The 7,749-nt window shown below is 42.0% G+C and overlaps 1 long non-coding RNA gene across 1 annotated transcript; it reads left to right on the top strand.

Moving 5' to 3' along the window:
- The first annotated feature begins 832 nt into the window (after window positions 1-832).
- Window positions 833-7,452, top strand: LOC141555374 (uncharacterized). The gene is made up of 2 exons (XR_012486174.1): window positions 833-983; window positions 6,684-7,452. It is a non-coding gene; the product is annotated as an uncharacterized LOC141555374 (long non-coding RNA).
- Window positions 7,453-7,749: the final 297 nt, after the last annotated feature.

A 7,749-nucleotide genomic window follows, 5' to 3' on the forward strand; every position in this document is an offset into this window, starting at 1 on the left:
GGTCAAAGGCACCCTTTGAATATCTGGGCCCAGCCCCACTATCAGCTTAGCTTCCCCCAGCCCTCACCTGATCTGAGCTAACTGAAAAGCCCGCCAGAACTTGGAATTGCCCACAATCTTTTGGGTGTAGAAGAGGTGAGCCGGAACTCTCTCCTTGCAGGAGCCCTCCCAGCCAACACATGGTATCCTTCCAGCCATGTAGGGGTTCTTGCCCGCCTAGCGCCCACCTCTGGCCCTGGCATCTTTGTAACTGAACTTTACTTCCAAATTCCTACAATAAACCTTTTATTTATCAATCTAGGTTTTCGGGCCTGTAAACTCATTTTACAGGGGACACTGTGCCTCATGGGATTATCAATGCACCAAGAAATGGGGCTCCCCCTTTCCTTTCCCTCATGAGTTGGTGGCCCTCATGGGGACCCCGAAAATTGTTACCCCAAAAACTAACCTTAACCTTTTCAGGTCTCTCAGAACCAACTTTCGTCCTTAGCAGTTTTGAGCAGCTTCCGGGAAGAATATCTGTGTTCCTACCCTCGTCTCACTCTATCTCTAAAACATAGGGCACCCAGACCAGGTATGGGGTGCGACCAAAGTCTCCTGAGGAGACTACTTTTCAGGGAAAAAAGTTCTTTTTTTGTCTCACTCTGTCTCTACAGGCCGCTTCTTCTAGAGATAAAATACCTTTTTCCAAGGCATTTCTAATCTCTTTATCTCGCCAGAAAAGCCTGCCCACAGGCTAGAGACACTTGGGAGAGTGTCTCTTCTTCACCCCTCCCCCCACCATATGGCCAACCCTCTCGGGTTCCAGGCCAGCAGTCTCCTTGATCTCCTCTGGGGGAGATATCTGTGTTTGAGCCCTCTCGCACTCCACCGTAGTGGTCAGGCTGTAGCCACGAAGAGACGGTCAATGGATCGGGCGAACTTGGAGATGTGTCTCTACCCAACTGTGTGAGCCTTCACCTTCGCCACCTGAGAAGCACTGGGTAAGATAAATCTCTCCCTTCCTCCATTCTCTCTCTTTTCCAACTTCTCCCATGTAGCTTAACCTGCCATTTAAATGCTCCCATCCTGTCCCCTTCTTGGGGTACAGTGGGGAGATTTGGGGACTCTTTTTAAGATCTCTAGAAATTCTCTTTCCATAGCTTCTACCTGGCTCTTAAAGGAGCCATGGCTTCCAGCGCTCTCAGAACTAGCTTGTCCCATACCTTTTAAAATGGGACTTGGTTTCCTGCATTAGACTCTAGGCAGGATTTTAAAACTGCCCATTTTCTTTCTAAGCCTCACGGCATACTTACCTGCTCACTGTTCAAGCCTTTCTCTGTCTCAGTAACCTTGCAGGTGGGAACTCCTGACTTTTCTCTTGGTCCAGGACTTTTAGCTCCTAGCGCACTCTCTATTTCTCTCAATTGGCATTCTATGCCCCCTCCCAACAATTAAAAGATGCCCTTTCTAAGTTCTGGTTCCAGCCAGGCTAGAGCTTCAGAAAGGACATCTTTGTAATTTGGGCTGGGGAACAAAATTCTGAATCCAGGCAAATTAATTGTTAAGAGAGTGCAAATAATTTCTTTTGAATTTCTCCTTTTTTCCCCCCATCCTGACTGCAGGCAGGCAGGGGTGAATTAAAGTGATTGAAACTATTTAAATGCTCCTTAACTACTTTTAATTTGGCCCTTCGTTAGAATCTTTCTCTGTCTGGTATGCAACAGTTTTTTTTTTTTACTGCCTCAGTTTTCTTAAACTGTCTTTTCTTGACTGAACTTCTCTGGCTTCAGACCAGGAAGCCAGAGATATAGAATAAGAATAGATTCTCCCTCAAGCTGCCTTTTAGACAATGGCTAAATTAACACCTGAATTCTATGTAGAGTTCCACTCTCTCTCGCCCAACCCCCAACTTGCTTCAGGAGTCGCTTATCTCCAATTAGGGTCTGAACTTTCTAAATGTCCCAAATGCCCTCACACCCTAATCACTAGAAGATGGGTGGGGGGTAGGGTCTTTTGTCTTCGACTCACTATTCTCTGCATTAATGCTAGCTGCCTTCCCCTCTCTCTGCCTCTTCTAACAGAGTAGGGAGGGGCCACGTGGGATTTCTCCACTCACCTTCCACCGAAAAGGCTCTGAGTGAGATAGGCCAGCTTTCAAATTAATTGATCTGTTTTTTTTTTTTTTTTTTAAAGACTCATTAAAACTGGGGGACTTGCATAAAACTGTTTGACTATTGCTCTGTATGAGAAAACTTTAACTATTGCTGTATAAACCTGTTTAACTATTGCTGCATATAACTCTTTGACTATTGCTGTTTCAGGAAATTTACTAGTCTGTTATGTATAATCAGATAATTTCTGTAAACAGGGGGAGAAGGAAACTGAGATTTCAGCTGGTCAGGAAATTGGGAAAAAACTGACATCTTATTTCAGTTCAGGGCGAATTGGAAACTATTTTACTCTGCTTAAAATTTGCTAGACTATGATTGTCTGGCTTATGTTTTTAACTTTGAAATCCCTTATTCAGTCTTTGGGATTATTCTTTAGAAACAAGCAAAATCAGACACCTGTCCTAGGACTGGCAGTCTCTCTGATCTGTTTCTCCACCCCTGTTACCCCAATTCCTTATTATTTCAGCATTTCAACATCAGAACTCTAATGGTTTGGGGCGGCCTGTCTCTTGGTCTAATTGCATAATTTACTCAGAAATCTGTCCTTGAGAGAGAGAGAGAGAGAGAGAGAGAGAGAGAGAGAGAGAGAGAGAGAGAGAGAGAGAAAATGGAGTTTGAGAGCTTCATTCTCTCTCTCTCTCTCTCTCTCTCTCTCTCTCTCTCTCTCTCTCTCTCTCAGAGCCCCTGACTTGGGGTGCCTTCTCAGGGCAGCAGGACTGCCTGAGCACTGCTACACAGCAGACTCTGAGTTAAATGCACAAATGACCACAGACCTAAAGACTGTCCATCTCTGGCTGAGATGCCCCCCAACTGCAGAGATCCAAACAGAGAGGCATGTGTCTCTCTGAATAAGGAGTGCTGTTCTATGCTAATAATTCTGGGGTTATTGGGGAGAAACTGGTCCTTGCCACAAGTCCTTGCATTTTCTAGTTTTAGTCTGGTTTGTTTTATTGTCCTGACTCAGTTTCCCTAATTATCCTGCCTCAGTCTCCCTGCCTCTTAGTTTTACAAAACCTCCCCCTGCCTCTTTATCAGAATACTTGATAAAATCTTATATTTCAGAATAGCAGAATGCCTCTCCCATCCCAAACTATGGGAATCTCTTATCATGATGCTGTCTCCACCGACTATATCATCTCTCTAGAGACCTACTCCAATATTGCTCTTGTCTGTATTTCAGTCTTCCTGTTCATGAGGTAACACAAACTCTATCAGCGAGGTGGGACAGCTCAATTTCCCGGGACTTGATTGATGCTGTCTGGAGCTCTATGCTCAAGATCAAGCTGTAGCATTGAGACGTCATGCTATATCTCTGGCGAAATTAAAACTTTTTGTCGTATCTCTCTCTCTCTTAGGGACGCCTAAGGAGAATGAAAGCTCTAGAGTTGGGGTCCGGTTACTGCCTCTCAATAAACTCCACTGAACAGATTAACTAATCCACCCAATGTGGAATTAGACGTTCTGTATATGATTGTATTTGCATTGGGTATTTTAAAAAACAAACTGATTTGTATGAATATCATCTACTTGGATATGAACCTATAGGGATAAATTCCTTATTGTTATCAATATAAGGTTATGATAAATATTTGTTTAGAATTTATTTTTTTCTCATGTAACTGATTTTAACATCAGAGCAATAGTCAATAGAAATTGTTAATGCAATTCAATTATGTCATACCTTGCTGTTTCTAGCCTGATTATATGTAATCATTATATCCTAAATGCTTGGAAAAATAAGTATTTAGCCCTGTCATCTGTCTGCTACTGGACAATGGACAACTAATAGAGATCTGTAAGACCAAAACTGATTTCTAACACCTGTTGGTTTCCCTTTATCTCATTAACCTGAGTCTCTCAGTTCTCTTCTCAGGGCAACTCCTGCCTCCAGACACTTAGAAAGAAGCAGAGATGCCCTTTTAATGCAAATCTCTTCTAGACTTAGACCTTAGAAGACCCCCAGTCTCTGCCCTGAATTTGAGCAGGAGGAGCTGCCTTCTCACCACCATAGAACACCACAAGGGTTGACCTGGCCCCCTAGCATCCTGCTCCCTGGTAGGAATTTGAGGTCTGGCCCTGTTTCCCTTTTATCTCAGGACAGCCCAACACCCCAGGGGCCGGTAAGCTGGGTAGGCTATGCTGATGCTTTTCACCCCTCCTCCATAAAGAGTGGGGAAACTAGGAAGGAAAAGATTCAGGATCTTTGCTTATTGAATAACCAACTCTCTTCAAGAACAACACAGTTTTTCTAACATTTCCAAGAGCTTAAACCACATTCTTATCTTGATCTACAGCTCTGACAACTGGGGATATACCCATCCCTAGACCCTGCCTTACAAAAGAGCAGTGGTTCATTAAATCTATTAGATATCAAGGCCTCTTGCCTCCCCTGGATTCTGGTCTACACCTGTTAATCCCAACCCCAGGAGAAATTAGCTTTCCTGGAAATTAAGGGTGAAAGAGCTAGTCTACAAATAATCTTTTCTCAGCATTTTCTCTATTTCTCTTTGATAATTAGGTGGGTTATGAGACAAGCAGCCCACAGAAGGGACCTGATACATTTCTTGCTAAAGGCCCCATTCTCCTGAATGTCACCATCTCTACTGGATGACACCCCACTTTTTTTTTTCAGGATCAAGAAGATCTTCATCTTTTTTTTTATTAATTTTTATAATTATAACATTTTCTTTGACAGTACATATGCATAGGTAATTTTTTTTTTTTTTTACAACATTATCCCTTGTACTCCCTTCTGTTCCGAGTTTTTCCCCTCCTTCCCTCCACCCCCTCCCCTAGATGGCAGGCATTCCCATACATATTAAATATCTTATAGTATATCCTAGGTACCATATATATGTGCAGAACCGAATTTTGTTGTTGTTGTTGCAAAGGAAGGATTGTATTCGCAAGGTAAAAATAATCTGGGAAGAGAAACAAAACAAAACAAAACAAAAAAAAAAAACAATGCTCTCAGTTTACGCTCATTTCCCAGTGTTCCTTTTCTGGGTGTAGCTGATTCTGTCCATCATTGATCAATTGGAATTGGATTAGCTCTTCTCTATGTTGAAGATATCCACTTCCATCAGAATACATCCTTGTACAATATCATTGTTGAAGTGTATAATGATCCCCTAGTTCTGCTCGTTTCACTCAGCATCAGTTGATGTAAGTCTCTCCAAGCCTCTCTGTATTCCTCCTGGTGGTCATTTCTTACAGAACAATAATATTCCATAACATTCATATACCACAATTTACCCAACCATTCTCCAATTGATGGACATCCATTCATTTTCCAGTTTTTAGCCACTATGAAAAGGGCTGCCACAAACATTTTGGCACATACAGGTCCCTTTCCCTTCTTTAGTATTTCCTTGGGATATAAGCCCAGTAGTAGCACTGCTGGGTCAAAGGGTATGCACATTTTGATAACTTTTTGGGCATAATTCCAGATTGCTCTCCAGAATGGTTGGATTTTTTCACAACTCCACCAACAATGCATTAGTGTCCCAGTTTTCCCACAGCCCCTCCAACATTCATCGTTATTAGTTCCTGTCATCTTAGCCAATCTGATAGGTGTGTAATGATATCTCAGAGTTGTCTTAATTTGCATTTCTCTGATCAGTAGTGATTTGGAACACTCTTTCATATGAGCGGAAATAGTTTTAATTTCATCATCTGAAAATTGTCTGTTCATATCCTTTGACCATTTATCAATTGGAGAATGGCTTGATTTCTTATAAATTAAAGTCAATTCTCTGTATATTTTGGAGATGAGGCCTTTATCAGAACCTTTAACTGTAAAAATGTTTTCCCAATTTGTTACTTCCCTTCTAATCTTGTTTGCATTAGTTTTGTTTGTGCAGAAACTTTTTAATTTGGTGTAATCAAAATGTTCTATTTTGTGATCAATACTGGTCTCTAGTTCTCCCTTGAATACAAACTCCTTCCTCCTCCACAAGTCTGAGAGGTAAACCATCCCATGTTCCTCCAATTTATTTATGATTTCGTTCTTTATGCCTAAATCTTGGACCCATTTTGATCTAATCTTAGTATGTGGTGTTAAATGTGGGTCCATGCCTAGTTTCTGCCATACTAATTTCCAGTTTTCCCAGCAGTTTTTGTCAAATAATGAATTCTTATCCCAAGATTTGGGATCTTTGGGTTTGTCAAACACTAGATTGCTATTTTTATTCACTGTCTTGCCCTGTGAACCTAACCTATGCCACTGATCAACTAGTCTACTTCTTAGCCAATACCAAATGGTTTTGGTGACTGTTGCTTTATAATACAGTTCTAGATCAGGTACAGCTAGACCACCTTCATTTAATTTTTTTTTCATTACTTCCCTTAAAATTCTCGACCTTTTGTTCTTCCATATGAATTCTGTTGTTATTTTTTCTAGGTCATTAAAATAATTTCTTGGCAGTCTGATTGGTATAGCACTAAATAAATAGATTAGTTTAGGGAGTATTGTCATCTTAATTATATTCGCTCGGCCTATAGACACCCCACTTTTAATCTGTTCCCGAGATCTGTTTTCTCTAGGCTTTACACTTTGGATTCTCAGCTGGCCTTTCAGCCTGGAGAACATTGATTGGGGACAACTGACTGGGGACAACTGACTGGGACACCTCCTCGATGCCCTACTGTCATCCCCCACACCTCACACCTCACCTCCTGGCATGGAACCCCAAATCTCTATGACCCTTGTCAGCTTGAAGCAGTTAAAGAGGAGATCGATGCCCCTTTTTCCATATGCATCTGGAGGCAATGGTTTGAGCGGGGAACAAGACGAGGGGACCCTGCTACTCTGAAGATCTTTGGAGAAAATCTTCAACCTTTCCTTAAATGAAGAACACTGTCCCATATTTTCTTTTTTTTTTTTCTTAAATGAATTTAAGTCTCAACTGTTTAAGGGGGGGACTGATGGGGGTTGAGGTCCCTTTAAGATTCCTTTCTAATTGCCCAACCTATGGCTGACCTTGATTCACAAATCCTGGTCAAAGGCACCCTTTGAATATCCAGGCCCAGCCCCCACTATCAGCTCAGCTTCCCCCAGCCCTCACCCGATCTGAGCTAACTGAAAAGCCCACCGAGAACTTAGGGGTACTGCCCATCATCTTTTGGGTATAAAAGAGGTGAGCCGGAATGCCCTCTTTGCAGGAGCTCTCCCAGCCAACACATGGTATCCTTTTAGCCATGTAGGGGTCCCTGCCTGCCCAGCGGCCACCTCTGGCCCTGGCGTCTTTGTAACTGAACTTTACTTCCAAATTCCAAATAAAATTCTTTTATTTCTCAATCTAGGTTTTCGGGCCTGTAAATTCATTTTACAGGGGACACTGTGCCTCATGGGATTATCTATGTGCCGAGAAATGGGGTTCCTGCTTTCCTTTCCCTCATGAGATAGAGCACCAGCCCTGGAGTCAGGAGACATAGAAATGGGAGATAGAATACCAAATGTATGCTTTTAACAGATATGTGAGAGATTCTGTATTTAGAGAAAGCCACATAGGTTGCAGTTTGCACCATCAACTTAAATGCTTTATTATTATTTTTTTAAGTAGACAGAGCTTGTATTCTAGACCTGCTTCTGAGA

This window comes from Sminthopsis crassicaudata, chromosome 1 (genome assembly GCF_048593235.1).
Source record: "Sminthopsis crassicaudata isolate SCR6 chromosome 1, ASM4859323v1, whole genome shotgun sequence".
NCBI classification, from domain to species: Eukaryota; Metazoa; Chordata; class Mammalia; order Dasyuromorphia; family Dasyuridae; genus Sminthopsis; species Sminthopsis crassicaudata.